This window comes from Sceloporus undulatus, chromosome 4 (genome assembly GCF_019175285.1).
Source record: "Sceloporus undulatus isolate JIND9_A2432 ecotype Alabama chromosome 4, SceUnd_v1.1, whole genome shotgun sequence".
NCBI classification, from domain to species: domain Eukaryota; kingdom Metazoa; phylum Chordata; class Lepidosauria; order Squamata; family Phrynosomatidae; genus Sceloporus; species Sceloporus undulatus.
In genome coordinates this window covers 43,077,358-43,099,603 of record NC_056525.1, presented here as the reverse complement: position 1 = coordinate 43,099,603, position 22,246 = coordinate 43,077,358, and the positions used below count along the sequence as shown (strand labels likewise).

The following is a 22,246-nucleotide window of genomic DNA, read 5'->3' as shown; positions in this document are numbered from 1 at the left end:
GAATCGTGGGAACTGTAGTTTATTGTGGCTCCAGAGCTCTCTCTGACAGAGAAGGCTAAATGTCTCACAAAACTACAGTTCCCAGGATTCCCTAGCACTGAGCCAGGGCAGTTAAAGCAGGTTATTTCTGCAGTGTGTTGTGGGCTCTGAGTCCTAGTGAAAAGCCAAGTGGATCCACTCATGTCTGTACAGCAAAGTAATAGACAAAATGGGTTCCACTTCAGCAGATATAAACATCATCATCTCCAGGAAAGTCACTGTCAATGTTTAAATGGCATTGAACAACAACATCACAATAATAACCCAAAAGCACACAGCGCAACTGTCTAAACACCCACAGGGCTATTTAGCCTCTCTCACTGAAAAGCCCATGGCTAAGCAGCCCCTTATTTCAAAGGGAAATAGTTGCAGGGGCGCAAAAAAAAAAAAACAACCTCAAGCCAAAGAGGCACCAGCAACAATGATCCCATACCAAACACTGAAGGGGAGGAGGGCCAGTCCCACGGCGCATGCGCAACACGGCTTCTCTTTCTCTCTCGCGCTCTCGGTCTCTCCCTCCTTTCCCGCGCGCGCTCGCTCTCCCTGCTCTTTTACAGTTCGCGGCGGCACTTTGCCGCCTTGCCCGCGCGCGGGACTTCGCAGGTTTTCCGGCGCGCCTCTCGCGAGACTAAGGAGAACGTCGCGAGATCTTGCAGTTGTCGTGAGAGGTGCTCCCTGGCGGAAGCCAGGTCAAAGCGGCTCCATATATATATATATATACACACACACACACACACACATTTAATTATATTTTATTTATATAAAAATGGTAATATATATGTGTGTGTGTGTGTGTACATATAAAAGCATTTAATTTCCCACCCCTGACCTGATTGAGCCTTCTTGGCCATATATATATATATATGGTCTTATATATGTGTATCATCACATATATATATTCACCCCCCTGATTGAACCTTACTCTGACAACCCTGACAGAACAAAACAAAATAAAAAACAATTCAAGACTTAATAATCACCCCTATTCCATCCACCACCTAAGTGAAACAATATATATACACACACACACCACGCATACATAAGCATTTTATTTCCCACCCCCTGATCAAGCCTTGCTGGCTCGATTTTATATATATATATATGTGTGTGTATATAATTTTAATACTGTAGTGGGGTATGCATAACAATTACAAAAAAATGTGAAAATAGTGAAAAAGAAAAAAAGAGAAGAAAAAATATGTATAAAAAGGGGGGGGAAAGCCCTGACAGAACAACAACAACAACAAAACATAATTCAATACTCAATAATCACCTTATTTTCTACTTAAGTGAAACTAGATAGATAGATAGATAGATACACTCATATACATGCATTTTATTTCCCACCCCCTGATCGAGCCTTTGTGGCTCAATTATATATATGTGTGTGTGTGTGTGTGTGTGTGTAATTTTAATAGTGGGACATACATAACAATTACATCACAATTACAAAAACGTGTGAAAATAATAAAAAATTGTAAAAAAAGAAAATGTATATATAAAAAAGAAAAAACCTTCACAAAAAACCCACACACAACACATATCAATATTCAATAATCATCCCTATTCCACCACACAAGGGAAATAGGGATGATGTATTTGTATGTGTGTATATGTGTGTGTGTGTGTGTGTGTGTATATATATATATATACATACACATATATATATACACCATATATTTCCATCCCATTAATTACTTTCGCAAGGCTCACTGTGCACCTTGTTGCTGTTGTGCGCCTTTAAGTCATTTCTGACTTATGGCAACTCTAAGGCGAACCTAAACTGGGGTTTTCTTGGCAACTTTCTTCTGAGGGAGTTGGCCATTGCCATCCTCTGAGGCTGAGAGAGCGTGACTTGTCCAAGATCACCTTGTAGGTTTCCATGGCTGAGATGGGATTCAAACCCTGGTCTCCAGAGTCATAGTTCAGTGTTCAAACAACTACTCCACACTGGCTCTAACTAGGCTCATCCATTTTTAAGAGACTGAAAAGGGCTAAAGACCCTGAAAACCTTGTAAACTAAGCAGAGTCAGCCCAGGTTACTCCGTGGATGGGAGACTACCTACAAATATCAGCTACTGTTGGCAATATTTCAGAAAAAAGAAGATCCTATGAAATTCATGGGAGTCACCAGTGAACAGACAACCTGAAGACATATACAGCCACACAGTGAATGGAAATAAAGGTTTAAACTACAGAATTACAGTGATACAAGAGATACGTTTTCATTCATTTGAAAAAGATCCATGCACCCCTTTCCCAAGAACACTTACCGCATTCATTAGGCACATTTATTTTTTAGACTGATTTATATCTATTTATAATGAGATTATTAATTGGGGATACAGGTTCAGAGAAACAGGGAAAACAATACATGTGTATATATTTAAGAGTAACCTTGGCACCACTTTGAGACTGAAGGGCACAATTACATTTCTTTTGGGGTTCCAGGACTGGGGGAAAACAATGTATTTTTAAATGATTTAAGACAACTCAAAGTACCACTTTTCTTCCCGATCCTATAATGCACTCCCTGTTGATAATATAGCATCCCAAAATTTTCTTTTGGTTTCTCTGATCTTGTGGAAGAGGTCCCTTGTTCATTCGTTGTTGTTGTTGTCTTCTATTTCTTTATGCTAATAACTTTAATCAACTTTACTAATTTCATTCATGATTTTGACTGTTTCTGCCCCTTTACTAATGACTTATAAAGGAACACAAAATAACAAAAACAATTTGTATACAGTGCGCCTGCGTTATACGTGGGCGCGCTTTATGCAGTCTTGAGCATATGCGCTCAAGCCATGGGGAGCGCAGTGTGGTGCGTCCCATTCAAATGAATGGGTGTGCATGCCCGTGGCACCCCGTGCGCTGCCACACCGCCGCACACAAGCCATTGTTTCTAATGGGGCTTTAGCATAGGCAGAATTCGTCTTACGCGGGGGGTCTGGAACAGATCCCCCGCGCAAGGCAAGGGTCGACTGTACAACAAAGCTTCCTGCTAAGGACCTGCATGTCATAAGCATTTGAATTTAAATTATCATATTGAAATCAAATCTGATGTTTTTAAAAATTTTATTTGGTGTGCGTTGGAAGAGGGGTAGTCTTATACAGCAAGTATATCTCAAACTCTATATTTTAACTGGAAAAGATGGGGGGTCGTCTTATATGCCGGAAAATACAGTATCCCTCCAGGATTTATGTTGTGCCAATGTGACACTCCTTAAACCTCCATTTTGATGAAAGACTACCATTGTGAAGGCTTTCATGGCCGGCAAAAAAACCATAAAAAACCTCAAGACTACCATTGTTCAATAAAGTAATCTGATTTTCTTACTCCTCAGCATATTTCCCATTCTTTCCTATAATCATGTGAGCTGCAGTTAACAGGTAGAATATAGGATGCTTCTCTTTGAGGTCATCATTTTCTCCATATAAGCAGACAACAGGAGCAGTTTGTTTGTTTGTTTCTAAAAGTTTGGTGTGTGATTCCCCTGATTATTTCCATAAACTCAGTTCAAAAATAGCATTCAATAGGGCAATAAAACTACATTTAGGCAAGACTCCTCCTTTCCCCACATTTTCACCAAGTGAACAGTGACACTCCTTTGCAAAAACTGGCATCATAGTCATAAATGTAGTCTATAAATGGTTTTGTAAGTGCATTAATTCCTCAGGGCTGAAATATATTTAAAGGGAACACCTGATCATAAAATTTCCCATTCTTTATTTGGATTTTCAGTGACAAGATCTCCTCTGCATACATCTATGTAATATATCACAAAAGGAAAACCTTTTGTGCTGAATCCTTCAAAAGCATCACTAGCCACTGGGCATCCCATTATATACATATGACATTTAGATCATCACATCTAAACTCTAGTATTCAAAGGTCCTTTGAGTTAACAAATAACAGTTTAAATGTCATTTGGAGACTACATTTACACACAGGTGCCACAGTTTCTAACTTTATTGTATGGCCAAAAGATGCATATTCCATGGTTGACCTCCATGGACCTGATCTTTAAGGGTGAAGGCATCCTACACATTACCTGCAGTGCCTTCTTAGTTCTAGGGAGCATCTTCACCATTCAGCAGCACTCTTCTAGACTAATTTAAGACTCAATCCAGGGTCATCCTGTGTTGTCCAGAAGTCTCAGATTATGGCCAATTAATTCCTTTTTATACACAATTCCTTTTTATACACAAATTCAAGAAAATGAACCATCATCTGTATCGCCTGTTGGACTTGGTATGAGGTGTACTGTACTCCAATTCCAGATTAGCAATTTCTAGGTCTTTGGCATTAAAGAATATCTGATGCTCATAATAAATATAATCTGGTTTCTAATTGAAATGTTTTTTTTCAAATAGTTTTCACCTATACTTTTATCTCTCAGGAGACTCATGAAAATAATTTAGAATACGGAATACAAACTTTAGAATACAAAATGATGACTACTATATGTCCCAATGAGACAGTCTGTGGGGATGTCCACTCCTTCAATTAAAATGTAACCCAATCTATTACTGGTTTGTAGCTCTTATGTTATAATTGCACTATATTTTTGGTTATCTGTACCTCTACATATTTGAAGTTAGAGAACCACAGAATCTTATTTTTTTTAAATCTCATGTTGAATTCTGAAAGGAGCAGCAATTCCAGAACTATCTTTTAAGTGGAGGTAGGCTCAACACTGGCAGGCAGGTTATTAATTTTGACTACTTGCAGGGAGAGGACAAATTACTTTCCCCATTCATATTAATGGAAACATCCATAAATATGAAGACCTAACAAACACAGTCTGCTTAGAAGTGCCCTACACTCCGTTAATTCTAGCTTACTTCCAGATAGGTGTGCAGAGGATAGATTGCAGGCAGCCTTTGTTATTCCTTAATGTATCTTAGTGCTTGATCATTTAGTACACTTCTGGGTGAAAATTCCTGCTGAGAGGCCTCAAACTACATAGGAGTCTTAGGACTCCAATTTTTGCCAGACCATTTTGCCAGACCATGTCGGTGGGCTCTCCCCCACTTCAGGGACCATGGTGGGGAGGGAGGGACTGCAAAGCCAGAATGACTTTATTTGCAATGTTGTAAATAGACATTTCCTGATAGTTCAACCCATGCCACACATCATGAATTTTGACTGTCTCTTATTGCCATGTAGAAAACCTGGTAACCCTGGTTGTTAGGCAGTTACACTCACAGCCTGTAAACAACTACAGTCTTTCAAGAGAACAGACAGCATAGTACTGGATGGAAAATTCCATTTGTCAACATAGTTCAGCCTCAAAAATACTGTAACAGTGGCCTTCATCCTACCCAGATCTGGAACTCAGCTTTAACCTTGAAAACTGCAACAAGGCATCCTCTTTCAAATTGCTACTGTTTACAGAGGCTTAATAGCACAAATAACACAAGAGAGTTTCAACGAAGGGAAAGGTCAAATTACACATATTTTACCATGTAATAACATAATTCCATTATTGGAATGGACAAAATGCAAAGTGGAATGGACAGCCCTCCAGATGTTGTTGGACTGCACCTCTCATCCATTCGATACAGCACAGCCAAAGGTAAGGAATGCTGGAAGGTGCAGTCCAACAACATTTGACTTCGTCTACTTGTTTTGTAATTACTGCAAAATCAACCCCCCCCCCTTTTTTTTAAAGGAAAACCAAATAAAGATGGCATTTGGGCCTTTTCCTTAAAGATCTTATCGGAAGAGAAATTATAATTTGCAAATCATTTCCAACCATTTATTACTTATGATTTGAGAATATTAGAATACAGACAATTTTTGGCAAACTATACCAAAATAAATTCCACATGACACTTTCATTAAGCAACAACATGTTATTATTCACAGCTATATTTGTAGCAAAAAATCATACAGTAAGAAAAAATAAAATACACCCTTAATGTCTGCTGCAAGAAAATAATGTACAGCAGTGTACACAAAAATAGTACGCAAAAATAGCAAGAAAAAAGGTGTTTCATACACATTGTTTAACTGGCAGAACATGGGCATGATTAGAACTTAATTTATATCAGGGCTTGCTCTTCATACTTAAGCTTTTAGTACCGAGACAAAGTCTTGACTGTGTGAGAAAGTGTGTCTGATTATTTACAAAATGTTTTGCTTCACAGCAAATGAAAAGCAATTTGTCCTCATAATGCAAATTGCCACAATGCAGCTCAAGCAAGAGTAGATACCTCCAGAAGGGATGGCTAAGCATACAGCTATGTTTCCCACTTGGATGCATGTGTAGCACTCTTGGGGAACAAGGATTATGCTCATCTGTGACAGCAACCTCATGCATAACCCATCGAAGATGGAATTTTAAAACTATCTTGTTTAGGAAACCCAGTGCTCATCACTATCTTAGTGTGCCACACCCTGTAGCAAATCTGTCTTTTCTCTTTTATGAATTTCCTCACATGTAATCACAGACAGAAATAATAACAGAAAAAGTTAATCCATTTAGTTTATCACTGTGAAGCTAAAAAAAATCTAATTAAAATGCATTTACATTAGAAAAGGGGAAATTAATTACATTAATGTTGATTTGCCTTTTAAATTTAAATGAAGTCTATTAGAACCTTTATAATGAAGGTGAAAATGCCTTTCATTGTTTTATTTGCCCCCCCCCCGACCGGGAGTGGCAATTGACCTTTTAAATAAATATTATTATTATTATTACTATTATTACTACTACTACTACAAGCACCACCACCACCACGGTGATCTTGTCAAAGCCCTGGCTAATCACTTGAATAGGGAAATGACCAGAGTGATGGACATGATGGACATTCCCACCAAGTGAGATCCCTGGTTTGCTATGGAGCTCATGGTGATGGAACCAGAGGGACGGAGGCTAGGTCAACTATGGTGGAAGACTCCAAGTGAGTCCAACCAAACACAGGCTAAAACCTTTTCTTCTTGCATAGTCAGCCCTCAAAGGCCTGCCAAAGGAAAAGGGCACAACCTGCCTACAAAAGGATACCAAGGAGCTAACTTCTGTGACTTCCATGCAATTACCTGCTTTTCAGAAACAGAAGTGAATTTCTGGCTAACTCAATTTTTTTTCTTTTTCCTTTTTTGGTGGTTTCTGTGGCATTTGAAGAATCTCGGGGACAGAAAAATAGCCCCAAGCCCCATTGCTGATTCTCACCCATGTCTTATAATCTCATTACCTTCCCCCTTCCTCTAGTTTACTAATTTCCACATGATCCCAGAAAATTTCCTGAGAATAAGAAAGAAGATAGGAAGAAAGTCAGTTCATTTGAGATGTGGTGCTGGAGAAGAGTGCTAAAGATCCCATGGACAGCCAAAAAGAGAAACATGGGTCCTAGAGCAGATCAAGTCAGAAATCTCCCTGGAAGCCAAGATGACAAAACTAAAGCTGTCATACTTTGGACACATCATGAAAAGGGAGGACTCGTTGGAAGAAAAAATAATGCTAGGAAAGATGGAGGAAAGCAGAAAGAGAGGAAGGCCACATCCTAGGCGAATGGACTCTATTAGAAAGGCCACAGGTATGAGTTTGCAGGAACTAAGCAGAGCAGTGGGGACAGGGAATCTTGGGAATGTCTCATCCACAGGGTCGCCATGAGTCGAAATCAACTGGAGGGCAGTTAACAACAAAAGAATTTCGAAATTCATTTTCCTGTGAGAGATGAGGCACCTCTATGTAGTGTCTGGTGAAGAAAACAAGAAGGCCAGATGGATGCGTAGAAGACCACTCCCAGGCTGCTCTTATAACAAAAGCAAACCAAAGATTATTATATCCGTGTGCATTTGCAGGGTTTCAATCTTGTGATCTAAACACTGTAATTCACCAATCCTGAGAGAGTAACAATGAGTTTTTCAGAATTCAAGAGAACTAAGCTCTGGGTAAACAATCAGCCGGGGAATGTGAAATCTGTTGGCTCTTTAGCGTGGTTTTCTATTTAACTAATTAACAAATATTTCTGGGATTAAATCAATGTTGAATGCTAACTTGTCAACCAATTCAGTTAAAAAATATTTAAATTGCCCCTTTTATTAGAAAATTTCTAACATAACTGATGACTTTGCTTATTTTTATTAGTTCCGATCACTATATTTTAGTCTGTTGCAATCTAGTGCAATCCCATTCTTGTCAGCTGCAACCCTTCTGTTTGTTCATTCTTTTACTTTAACAGCTCAGATCAAAACAGCCTCTATTACTGGCCTTTTTTACTATAAAATCTGGGTTGCAACACCAGGCCCAGTAGTACTAAGGTTCTGAAGAGTACATACTATTACTGCCTTAGGCAATCTCTATAACTCTCACAGGAACTGTTAGGATGCAAATGCACCCTGCACACTAATGCAGTATATGCATAGTACAGTAGATGTAGGCAGTCCCAGGGAGTGCAATACAACAAAAATAGAAATAAGGTAGCACAGAAAATACTGTAGCAAGTACCTGAGATTAGCTCTTGGGGCCCATTGAAGACATTACAGAACTTTGTTATCATGTGCCTTCAAGCAGGGACGTAGCCAGGGGGAGGGCTGTGGGGTCCGGACCCCCCCTTAAGTTATAAACAATGAACGGTGTGCACCGCTGCACCCAAGCCCCATTATAATGGTGGCACTTAGTCTGGAACCCCCCCTCCCTTCCCAAAATCCTGGCTACATCCCTGTTTCAAGTCTTTTCCAACTTATGCTAACCCTAAGGTGAACCACAGGGTTTTCTTGGAAAGATTTGTTCAGAGGGGGTTTGACTTTGCCTTCCTCTGAGAATGTGTGATTTGCCCAAGGTCCCCCAATGGGTTTCTGTGGCTGAGAGAGGATTTGAACTCTGGTCTCTACAGCCATAAACCACCATTCAAGCCACCCACTACATGCTGAATTAATTGGGAACTGAAAACAACAACTTCTCAGTGATCAAAGAGAATCTTTTTGAAGCTGAATTGGTAGAAACTGAAGAAATATTAGCTTGCTAAACAAGAAATGCCGGAGAGGGACAATGGAAAAAGTTCTACAGACATACAGGTTGAGTTTCCCTTCTCTGGAATTCCAAATTCCAAAATATTAAAAAATCCAAAAGTGTCCACATGGGTGGCTGAGAGCATGATACATTTCTGGTTGTTCAATGCACACAAACTTTGTTTCATGCACAAAAAATATGTATAAAATTACCTTCAGGCCATGTGTTAAGGGGATATATGAAAGAAACATAAATTAATTTCATGTTTAAACTTGGATCCCATCTCCAAGACATCATATTATGCATATACAAATATTCAAAATAAATTTTGAAAAAAACCCTCCAAAATCCAAAACACTTCTGGTCCCAATAATTTCAGATAAAGGACATTCAACCTGTGGCTAATTATTGAGTATAAGAACTATAAAATGTATCCACTCTATACATCCTATATACTATCATGGTACTTCCTCCAACATTCATTCAGATAATGATTGTTAAAACTGACAGATTCCAATGGACTTTAAAAAAAATTGTTAAAAGAAACAGTTCAAGAACAAAAACTGGGATCAAACATAAAAACGAGAGAGGATGTCAGCAAATGTGACCCTGAAATTGACAAGGAGGGCATAGATTTATTTATTCCAGTTAGGAATTTAGAACCCTGCATATAACCTGGCAGAATTCAGTTAGAGACCTACGCTTCAACAAACATGATATATTTATTCTTGTTTGCCATGGCTGTTTAAGAAAACCAGATGTCCTTCAGGGTCTTAAATTATCTTGTTTTAGGCATATAGGTTCAATATTGTGTGGGGAAATCAAAGTACTCTTATACAAGGAATGTGTCATCCTTGTGTGTATGTAGAAAATCAGATCCTTAGATAAGTTTCCCTTTCCTTAGAAAAACTGGACGTGAGTAGTCCGATACTTTGTAATGCTATATTTTAATTAAATGTATTAAATGGATTTCCGTGTATTTCCTTCAGGCTTTCATTAATCCTTTCAATGGTAACTCCATTGAACGTGTTCCAGTGACGATTATATAATTGTATACAGTAAGTTTAAAATGTCACAACACTAGATGCTTTTGATTAGACAATCAGCAGACATTCAACCTCTGACAGACAAGAATAGGACAGATGGGCACAAACAAATAACTATCATCTGAGAGCAACACAGATAAGACACATAATGACTCCCCTTCTAAAGAGGATTTTTAACAATGCCATGCTAACTGACCCAGGAACAAGTCCCACTGAGTTTAATGGACTACCTTCTGAGCAAACACATATAGAATTGAACTGTAAAACAGAGATCTGTATTTTGTTTTTCAAAGACATGGCACAATGGGCTAGATCCAACACTTAACTTCAGCTCAAGCAGGAGCAGAATCCAGTGTAGGTAGCAGATAGGATCTCAGTTTCAAATTCCTAAGTGACCCCCAAATCTGCTCTGGACATCTAGAAAACCTTCTACGATATATTTTAGACCCGGAGAGTGCTGCAGAGAAAAAGGGAATGAAAATCCAATGATTCTGCAAGCATCGCAAGTGGATTTAGGCCTATATTTCTGAAAGCAAATATACAACAGTGCTAGCTTTACAAAAGATGCACACTATTTTCTGACTTCTTTTATATGTGAAGAGTATTAGCAATCAGAAGATATTACTAGAACTGTGCAGTTTGCCACTGAAAGCACTGAAGAAACTGAATGTTTACACATTCCAACAGAAATGATCTAACTATACTTCTTAAATTTGTACGTGTCCCATTGCCACTACTCATTCCACTTATCCAAATGCTGCAATGCAGTTCTAGGCTCAAAAGCACATCAAATTCCATTTTAAAATGCATTATTTTGAGAGAATATAACTTCAAAAAAGTACATGTGACATTCTATTGCAGATAGGGTTGTCATAATTCACTACTACCAAACCGGGACAAAATGTAGAAAAATGTAGTACAAAATCAAGGATAAAATGTAGGGCAAATTGTAGGACAAAATTTAGCCCAAAATGTAGGACATTCAAAAAAAATGGAGGACACAACCAGCTAAAAACAAAAACATTAATATATATTAAAACACACATTAATATAAATCCTTATATCATGGATATCTTGTTGCACCTCTGAGACTAAATGCATCTGAGGAAGCAGACTCTTTCAGTTACTGTAGTAGTAGTAGTAGTAGTAGTAATAATAATAATAATAATAATAATAATAATAATAATAGAATTAAGGGACATGTAGATTTTGGAGCACCTCTGAGACTAAATGCATCTGAAAAAGCAGACTCTTTCAGTTAATAATAATAATAATAATAATAATAATAATAGAATTAAGGGACATTAGGAGGTAGTGGTAGAGAAGGACCAGGGTTCGATCTGTTGCTTAAACATAAAAATACCCCACTGGGCTAAATCACACTCTCTCAGCCTCAGGGGATGGCAATGGCAACCCCTCTCTTTGCAAAACCCTGGGGAAAGTCATTCTCTCTCAACCTCAGAGGATGCAATGGCAACCCTTCTCTGAAGAAATCTTTGCAAAGCCCTGGGGAAACCCTTCCTTCCTCCATGCTCCCCCTCCAGAGAGAAGCCTACCAGGCCTTGTAAAAATCATGCCTTCTGCCTGCCTCCTCCACAGCTCTCTGTAGTCTCTGCTCGGGTGAATGAAAAGCTCCTCCTCCTCTCTACCTGGCCAATGGGGATGGAGGAGCTGGGAGCCTGGCTGCAGCCTCTCCAACACAAACGGAGGCTGCTTTGGAAGGAGAGACTGAGATGGAGAGGCGAGAACCAGGAGTCCTGCTGTCCCTGGGACAGAATACAGAGGCAGGACGGGACCTTCCCCAAGGTCAAAAAAACAGGCAGGTCCCGCCTGGAGCCATGAAATGGCAAGCCTAATTGCAGATGAAAGCAGACAGGGAATGGTCCAGAAATCCAAATCGGTCCAGCCCTACTACTAGACAATATCTGAACTGGGGTCTAATTTCTATACTCACAGTCTTGCCTATGGATGAAAAAATGCTATCACCTTACTGTATAAACATTCATTTTATCCAGCTCCTATTATCTTTAATACCAGAAGCTGTATGCCTCTCTATATAAATTGAGAGGAAGCACAAGATGGAGATACAGTTCCACTCATGTGCTGGCAGGCTCTCCATGGTCAGGTGATTGGTTGGAACAGAATGCTGGACTAGATAGACTTTTGGTGTGGTCCAGCAGAGTTCTTGTTGCTGTGTTAGCATGCATGTAGGATTAGACCCAGATTTTCCATGCCATGAATAAAAAGGCACCTTTCATTGAGACTGAGATCTAGCAAAGGGTCCCCAACTGGAAATCCGGAAAACTAACCAATTTCACAGACTTCCATTCTCCCGTATTGCTCCCTATGCTGATCTGTGAGTGACCATAGGTGCAAAGAATAGCCATACCCACTTCCTCTAGTGTTAGAATATATTTAAAAATTATAATAGCCATTTACTACTTTGTTCTAAGCCTACTTTTGTGAGGCATGTATTTCTCTCTGCATTGTTTTTCGGTTTAATATTATAATAACAGGGACAACATCCTCACTCCTCAAAGAGCAACGAGGTAACCTTGGCGTGTTCTCTGGATGGAAGGACTCCTACCAGTTCTCAGAGGAAGAAGACACAATGTGGTGGTTGTAGATGATTCCCTACTGAGGGGAAACAGAAACAGTGCTGTGTGAGCTTGATAAGATGTCTCAAAAGGTGTCTCTAGGAGTGAAGATCTGTGATGGAAGAGAGAGGCTGATAAGACTTATGAAGCCCATTGACTGCTACCCCCTGCCTTTTGATTCACATAGGAACAAATGCTACTGCAAAATACAGCCTTCAGCATATTATAAAAACTGAGAGTTTCTGAATAGGAAACTGAAGGATCATGGTATACAGGCTTTTATTTCATCACTCTTTCCTGATAAAGAATATGGCCCAGAAAGAGAAAGAAGACTACTGTACTAGATGTGAAAAACTGGCTCTGAAGATAAATGCCATCGGGAAAATTTTGGTCTCTTGAACCATAGACTGTGCTTCCAGGAAGACAGACTTCTAACAAGAAATGGATTCCACCTCACAGAGGTTGGCAAGAATGCATTTGATAGGAGTCTTACAAACTTGATCAGGAGACCTTTAAACTATGTGTACCAAAGGGAGACAGTACTTTAGACGACAAGGGGACACCAAGTTCCAGGAACAATAGACTCAATGATACAGTGGGAACTGGGGCAAAAGTACAAGAACAAACAGGGTGTGGGGGGGAAAACAATAAGGAAGCAGCTTTAGAGAATGACTCATGGTCTTAACAGGCATCACTGAAACCTGGTGGGATGAGTGATAAACTGAATTTGGCAACAGAGGGCTATAACTACTCTGAAGAATTACACCAAACAAGAAAGGAGGAGTAGCAGCATTATACAAGGATGTTTATACTTGTGAGGAGATCCATAACTTAAAGCATGGGAAACAGGTTGAGACTATTTGGATAAAAATAAAATGAGAGGGAAACTACAGTGACATTAATGTGGGTGGTCTACCACAGACAACCTAACTAGATTGAAGACTTGAATGATGCCTTCCTAGAACAAATGACAAATCTTTCAAAAAGAGGAATATAGTACTAATGGGTAACTGATATTTGTTGGAAGTCAGAATGTAAGATCCAACAAATTCCTCAACTGTTTTACAATTACATTGTTCAGAGGGTGGAGGAAGGAACAGTCAACTACTTTGAATTTGATCCTGATCAACAGGAAAGAATGGAACATCAGAGTGGAAGTCATGAGATCCTTGTGGGGAGAAATGTTCTCCAGAGCCAATTATAGTTACAGACTCTGGACTTTAACACACCTGATTTCACTAGACTTAGGGCAATCAGCCATTAAATCCACTGTGTGACCTTGGACAAATCACACTCTCTTAGCCTCAGAGAATGGCAATGGCAAACCCCTTCTGAAGAAACTTGCCAAGAAAACCGCATGATATGTTCATCTTAGGGACACCATAAGTCAGAAATAACTTGAAGGCATACAACAACAACAAACAAAATGGCTGAAATCTCATGTTTGAAAATGTTCAAAGGAAAAGGAATTCATGATGCATGGGAGTTACTTAAAGGACAGCCAGTATGCTGTGGTGTGTGAATTTTGCACTATGACTCTGGAGGCCATTATAACCCACTGGGTGGCCTTGGGCAAGTCACACTCTCTCAGCCTCAAAGGAAGGCAAAGACAAAGCTTCTCTAAACAGATTTTTCAAAGAAACCCAGTGACAGGTTTGCCTGAGGGTCACCATAAGTCAGAAACAACTTGAAAGCACACAGGAACAACAATGAAGGCACCATTAGAAAAACTTTCAATGAAAAATTTGAGGGGTCTAAAGAAATCAAGGTGGAGGTATAAAGGACTTTCAGATGAAGTGACATTAAATATTATATATATAAGGGGAAATCACCAAAGAAGAGTACAACCAACCAACCAACTTGTACTTGTAGAGAAATTCAAAAAAAGTAAAGCTCAGAATGAGCTCCAGCTTAGTAGAGATATAAACTCCAGTTAAGTGTTGTTGCTGCTGTGTTTCTTCAAATCGTTTCAAACATATGGCAACCCTAAGACAACCCTATCATGGGGGGTTCTTGATAAAATTTGTTCAGAGATGGGCTTACTTTTGCCTTTCTCTGAGACTGAGTATGACTTGCTCAAGGTCATCTAATAGGTGTCCAATGACTGAGTCAGGATTTGAACCCTGGTCTCCATAGTCGTGGTCTAACTCTCAAATCACTAGACCATGCTGGCTCTCCCAGTAAGTGTACTGTAGGTTTTCTCTGGCTATGTTCGGACAAGAGGAAGAACAAGAAAACCATAAAGTTACTGTTTGGAGAAGATGATGAAATATTAATGGGGAAATTAGAAAAGATGGAACTGCTTAATATCTTCTTTGTTTCAGTCTTCTCTCAAAAGTAAAATTGTACTCCTCCTGGTTAAAATAGAACAAATTATGCAATAAGGGGAGTGCATCCCAGAATTGGGTATACCTGGTTATTTTAAATGATTTCAAGTTCCCAGGACCAGAAGAATTGCATCCAAGTATATACTGAAAGAAATTGCAGGTGTAATTACAGAGTCACTGTCAACAATTTGAAAATTCTAGGAGAAAAGGAGATGTCAAATGTTATCCCCATGTTCAGGGAAAGGAAAAAAGAAGACCCGAGGAACTACTGAAAGGTCAGCATGGGGTTCTTAGAAACAAGTTATGCCAAACGTGTTTGTGTATAGAATTACAAGTGGGTGAAATTGAACTGACAGTATCAATTGAATGAACAAATGCAAGATGGGTGACATCTGGCTTGATGACAATACATAATAAAAGGATCCAAGAGCCTTAGTAGATCACACGTTATACTTGTGTCAACATTATGGTTCAGTGGCCAAAATAAGAGAGTAGCCAGACTGAGGGAAATAGTGGTACTACTCTATTTTGCTTTGGTCACACTTCATCTCAAATACTGTGTCCCAGTTCTGGGTGCCAACATTTAAAAAGGACTCTGACAAGCTGGAATGTCTCTAGAGGAGGGTAATGAAATTGATAAAATGTCTGAAAACCAAGCATTATGAGGAACCACTTAGGGAGGTGGGTATGTTTACTTTGGAGAAGAGAGAGAGGTGATAAAATCCCATCTTTAAATATTTGAAGGGATGTAATATAGAAAGGGGAGCAAGCTTGTTTTCTATTGCTCCCAAAGACCCGAACATGAACCAATAGAGGCAAATTACACAAAAAGAGATTCCACCTAAACCTTAGGAAGAACTTCTTGATGGTAAGAGCTGTTTGATAGTGGAATAGACTGCCTTAGAAGGTGGTGGACTCTCCTTCTTCAAAGATTTTCAAACACAGGTTGGATGACCATCTCTTCAGAGTGCATGGCAGGGGGTTGGACTAGGTGGCTCTTGCATTCCCTTCCAGGTCTATGATTGTACACTTCCACAGTGTGAGGATTTTGACTTAGAAATATTTATATTGTTTCAACAGGAAGCATACATAACCCATGACATCTCTCCCATATTACCAAAATATTTTCAAAAACTATTTCAGGATTGTTTGTTTTTTATCTCAGTTGTTAACAGTTCAGACATCTCACATCAAAGGCATAAAAAGACCAAAGAAGTAATCTGCCACACAGACATTAACAGGATGCATGGCTTGACATTGTTTAATATTAATCTAATGTGAATGGCTTTTAAAAATATTCTTCCTTCATTCAATTTAAAAATCCTCTTTTTAGTAAGTGAAATTCAACTAAGGTAAAGCTTATCCAATTTTTAAGAGGATCCATGCCACAGAAAGGTTTGTTACAGGTTTACCTACAGATAAGCTAAGATAATGGACATTGTGAGATTAACCTAATCAAAAGTCTAAAAGCATTTGTGTGTCAGTGACAAATAAGAAAGGGGATTAAATATTCTGAACCCCTTGACCAAAAGAAACAAAACAAAACAAAAACAAAACAGAAAACCTTCCTGCAAAAAGACAATGGTAAACAAGGGCTGGTCATCCTATGATCTGTTCTGCCTCTGGTTCTGCCCCACAAAATGGGCCCACATCCATGACAGAGCACACATAAGATTTCCTATTTTGAACTAGCCTAGGAAGATAAGCTGTAAAGTGATAGACCAGCCCGTTTAAAAACTTATATTGTATTATATTATTTATTGTTTTAGTGATATTTTGTTCTAACATATTGTAAATTGCCTTGAGTCTCATATTGGGAGAAAGGCAGGCTATAACCAACTGGATAAACAAAGGTCTAAAGCAGTGTTTCCCAAACTTTGGTCCTCCAGGTGTTTTGAACTTCAGTTCCCAGAAATCCCTAGCAACTTGACCAACAATCAGGAAATCTGGGAGCTGAAGTACAAAACATCTGGAGGGTCAAAGTTTGGGAAACTCTTGTCTAAAGTGATTGGTTTTTATTGGGTAAGGAGCCATTGCACAACACCACAATATAAATGAGCTCAGTTTCCACAACAGGCTCACATCCACAGATGGTTATTATCATTGAATACTAAAGTTAGGATTGTCCATGCCACCATATTCAATTTCTTATGTATGGCTGTGAAAGCTGGACAGTGAAAAAAGGTGATAAAAATAAACTAATTTGAAATGTGTTGTTGGAGAAGAGTTCTACAAACACCATGGACTGCTGAAAACAAACAAATAAATGGGTCTTTGTTGTTGTTGTTGACTGCACTTGAGTCGACTTCAACTCATGGTGATCCTGTAGATGAGACATTTTCAAGACCCCCTGTCCTCTACTGCTCTGCTCATATCCTGCAGGCTCAGGAATGTGGCCTCTTTGATTAAGTTGGTGTATGGTCTTCCTTTCTTTGTACCTTTCCTAAGATCTTTGTTTTTTTCCCCAGTGATTCATGCCTTCTCACGATGTGACCAAAGTACAACAACCACAATTTAGTCATCCTGGCTTCCAGGGAGAGTTCAACCATGATCTGTTCTAGAACCCATTTGTCATCTTGGCCATCCATGGTTTTCTCCCCGCTCCTCTCCAGCACTACATCTTGAATGAGTTTATTTTCTTTCTGTAGTCTTTTTTCACTATCTAGTTCTCACATCTGTATATGGTGGTAGGCAATATGAAGTCTTGGACAAATCCTCACTTTGGCATTCAGAGTTTAATCTCTACGCTTTAGGCTCTTTTCCAGTTCTTTCATAGCTGCCCTTTCCAATCCTAATCTTCTTCTATTTTCTTGACCGCAGTCACTGTTCTGATCAATATTTGATGCAAGTTACGAGAACACTTTGACAATTTCAATTTCTTATTATCTTGGATGAATTCTTGTAGATCTTCTGTGGGTCATTATTTTTGTTTTCTTGATGTTTAACCTTAAGCCTACTTTGGTACTTTCCTCCTTGACCTTCTTCAGTAATTGCTCCAGGTCTTTGATGGTTTCTGCTGGTAGTATTGTCTCATTTGTGTATCTTAGACTGTAAATGTTCCTTCCTTCAGTGTTCACTCTTCCTGCCCCTTGAGTCTAAGTCTGCTCTGTGTACCATTTTTTCTGGATACAGGTTGAATAAACAGGATGATAAAATGCAAACTTGCCCGCCCCAGGAGTCCCACTCCCAGAAGGCGGAAGTCCTACCCCCTGACATCCCGCCCCCCCCTGCCCAGATGACACCCAGTGTGGGAACATCTTTGACTTTGGGCACTCGGTCTGTAAAAGGTTCGCCATCACTGAATTACACCAATGTGATAAATTATGGATCTATAGATAGATGGATATTTAGTCAGTTATTATATTCATTTATATCCCACTCTTCTCCCAAGGCTGGGACTCAGGGTGGCTTACAACATTAAAAAACACCATACGGTTAAAAACATGCAAAAATAGTATATTAAAATTAAATTAAATACATTAAAACAGTATAAACAGCACCCCATCACTTGCCTTAAAAACTTTAGATTATACTTTAAGAAAATAGATAGATTGTACCTTAAGAATAGATAGAGTGTACCTTAAGAAAAACCTAAGGACCTCCACATTTCTACTTGCAACTACTCTAATGCATTTGGCATTTCAAGAGGTAGGATGTCAAATAACACAAATATACACATTTAGATTGGATATTATTCCTGAAATCAAAGGCACTAGAAATTTAGTATGTGATGCTAAAAATGTGTGTGTGTGTGTGTGTGTATGTGACTTCACGTTGCCTGTAGATTTATGGTGACCCCATGAGTTTCATAGGGTTTTCTTAGGCAAGGAATACTCAGAGGTAGTTTTCCCAGTTTATTCCTCTGAAATATAGCATATAGTACCTGGCACTGATTGGCAGTCTCCACCTAAGTACTAAACTAGACTGAGCCTCCTTAGCTTCCAATATCAGAAGGGATCTGGTGCCTTTAGGATATTTAGACCAGATGCTGAAAATACTTGTTGATTATTGCCAGGTAGTCTAGATAAGTGAACAAGTCTACAAGCAGAGTGTCTGTGTGCGTATGTCCCTTCACATCACTTGTGGACATGTGGCAACCCCATGAATTTCACAATCTTTTCTTAGGCAAGGGAGGTGGTTTTACCAGTTTCTTCTTCTGAAACATAGCCTCCAGCACCTACTATTCAATGACAGTCTCCCATCCTGTGAGTCTGTGAGCTGCCGTGGGTTCCCCCAGGGAGAAAAGGAGCATATAAATGAAATAAATAAATAAATCCAAGTACTAACCAGGACCAAACCTGCTCCGCTTCCAATAACAGACACAAAATATCAGTTTCTTGTTTTTTTCTGCTGCTGATATCCATATATGATAGTGTTTTATGTAGGTGTTATGATGTTGTGAGATAGGGATTAGAAGGTAAAGGTAAAGGTAGTCCCTTGACATGAATGTCTAGTTGTAGCTGACTGTAGGGGGTGGTGCTCATCTCCATTTTTAAGCCAAAGCAGCATTGTCTGAAGACTGCTCTGGTAGTCATGCGGCCAGTCTGACGTCACCAAACGCTGTTACCTTCCCACTGAGAAGTGGCACCTATTTATCTACTTGTATTTGCATACTTTCAAATTGCTAGGTTGGCAGAAGAAACAGGACAGGGGCTCATCCCATCATGCAGCACTCAGGCTTGGAACTGCCAACCTTCTGACCTTCAGATCATCAGAACTAGCGTCTTAACCACTAAGCCACCATATCCCTAAGGATCAGAAATGGGGTACTATATACAGTGAGTGCGCGCGCACGTGCACATGTGTATTCTTGCCAGATCCTAGCTGCTCACAAACATGCATATCTGAAGGGAGAATAATGAGAATACTTCCTAAGTGTGCTTGCTCTGCATCTCTGCACCAGCTCATCGGGTGAATGAACACTAGAGGAAGTAGTGTCATCAATTAGTGATTAGTACAGCTAGATAAGCAAGCTCAGCCCTGGTTTGTACTTGGATAGGAGACCAGCAGAGAATATCAAATGTTGTAAAAAGGAACTGGCAAAATCACCTCTAAGTATTCCTTGCTTAAGAAAAACCTATGAAATTCATGAGGTCCTCATAAGCTGAGAGATGACTTGCAGGCACACACATACACAAAATCTACTAAACATGGCCAAATTTGTTTCTAAAAGTAAAAATCAAAAGCATGTGAAAAAGGGCAGAATACAGTATAAGTATGAGGAAGAGATTCTGGATTAAGAAAACATGAAGGCAAAGGGAAACTACTAACATGTTTTTATGGCAATCAAGGTCATAAACTAGGCAGCTGATCTGGAGACAAAAATCCTTCATGACATTATCCTGCTCACAATAAAGAAAGTGTATCTTTGCTAAGTTATTTACATTTAATCATCTCAGTGGCAAAGCTTCTGAACAGCAACTTCCTAGTTTTTTAAAAAAATTAGAACCATAATCTGTATGCATCCTTGAGCCTACCAGAAAGAGTCAAATATAAAGAGATTAGTGAACAGGGCTTTAAGTGTTCAGTGCAACAGTAATTATGAACAGTTCCCCACTCAGCAAGCAGTAGAAAGGAAAAGCTCCTTAATTTGTGCACAATCCAGCTCAGTTATCTAAAGAAGTGTGATTATATTCATGAATTGTTGTTTTAATTTCCCACCAAATTTTGCTTGAACTCCAGCCAGATGGCACCAGTTCCAAGTTCAATCAAGCAGTCAAAAAAGACTGAAAGATTTCGTTGCTGTCCAGAACTGAAGCACAGCTTCCTGCAGTAAAAACACCAACTGGCATTTGATCCACTCAAGAACAAATAAATCTTACCCAGGGAATATGTTTTTCTTATCAGATATGAGCACTCTGTGTTTTCCTTTAGCTAGTACCAACAAGTGTTTGTATGAAGCCCAGAGGTAGATCGTACATAACTATTAGAGCAGTTTGGCAACTATTACACGGTAAGCTTCCTTAGACCAACATATACAGACTGCACACCTATTTTTACCTAGGAGTAACCCCTACTGAATGCCATAGGGTTTTTTTTAGTAGATATGCATTAGATTCTGTTATCTGCACTTTAAAAACTCAGTGCATCACTCCTTATCGTTTCTCTCAAATTGTGAACACCTCTAGGAGCAAGGACCCACTTTGTGGGTAGTATAGTACAAGTATGGGTAACCTGAGCCTTACTTTCCTTTATAGAACTGGCTAAAAATGAACTGCTGATCATCCCCACACTAAACTGTTCTTGCATATTCTAATGAGCATATTTTAACATTTCAGTACCCAAGTAAACTCTAATTAATGTTTTCCATCCATTTATGCTGCTAACCCTAAACAGAATCAGCATACATAACAGAGCTTTCACTGATATTCACTTTTTTGTAAATGTCAAAGAACTAAATATGGGTGAGAGAGATTTATACACTCATCTGAACCATTCTTTATACCACAAGTGGAGGTACCCTCCTATTCCCCACCCCCCCTGCCATTTCTCCCATTGTTTGTCCCTAAATGCTCCCTATCACCCTCCAGGCATTGAACTACATCTAATTTATTCCAGTAGGATTTACTTTCAGGTACATATGTATAGGTTTATAACAAAATATACATAATGATACAAAACAAGGATGACTATTTTTATAAGTCAATTTACTTACTATATGCATGTGGCAGAAACTTCATAGTCAGACAGGCCCTTGATCATCACCAAGTCCAACCTACTATTGAATGCAACATCTGCAACACAGAATGCCACTACAACACACACACACACACACACACACACACACACACACACACACACACAATGGATAGCTGTCCAGATACTAGTGAAAGGTGAAGGACAACCCACCATCTGCCAAGCCATGGCAACTGTTGAACAGAAATGACTATGGATGTGTAGCCTAAAATCTGATCCCCTGCAATTTCCACACTTTGGGTCTATTTCTACTCTCTAAAGCAAGAAAGAACAATCCCACAGTCTCTCATATTTAAAAACCACTATATGATTCCCTTGATCTTATCTTCTTCAGGATAGACATAAATGACTTTTTCAGCTGTTTGTTACAGGACATGGTTTCCATCCTGGTCACCCTTCTCTAGAAGCTTTCCAGTTGGTCAATATGTTCCTTAAAATATGACACCCAGAAAAGACATAGTACTCCAGATATGGACTGATCAGCATAGGATGTACTGTAGTAGAATTACTAGCTCCTGCAACCTAAGCACTAGTTATTTCAAGGGTGGGGAATCTGTTTCATCCTGAGGGCTCAATCCAGC

The 22,246-nt window shown here is 39.2% G+C and overlaps 1 protein-coding gene across 6 annotated transcripts in view; it reads right to left on the bottom strand.

Moving 5' to 3' along the window:
* NDRG3 (NDRG family member 3) overlaps window positions 1–22,246 on the bottom strand; it is a 72,393-nt gene that overhangs the window by 46,444 nt on the left and 3,703 nt on the right. For 2 of the 6 annotated variants that reach the window (XM_042464709.1, XM_042464707.1), the window contains exon 1: window positions 473–631. The exons of the other annotated variants lie outside the window; for them this stretch is intronic. The gene's annotated coding sequence lies outside the window, so the exon portion shown is untranslated. Of the gene's footprint in view, window positions 1–472; window positions 632–22,246 lie in introns of those variants that run through there. 6 annotated transcript variants of the gene reach the window in all.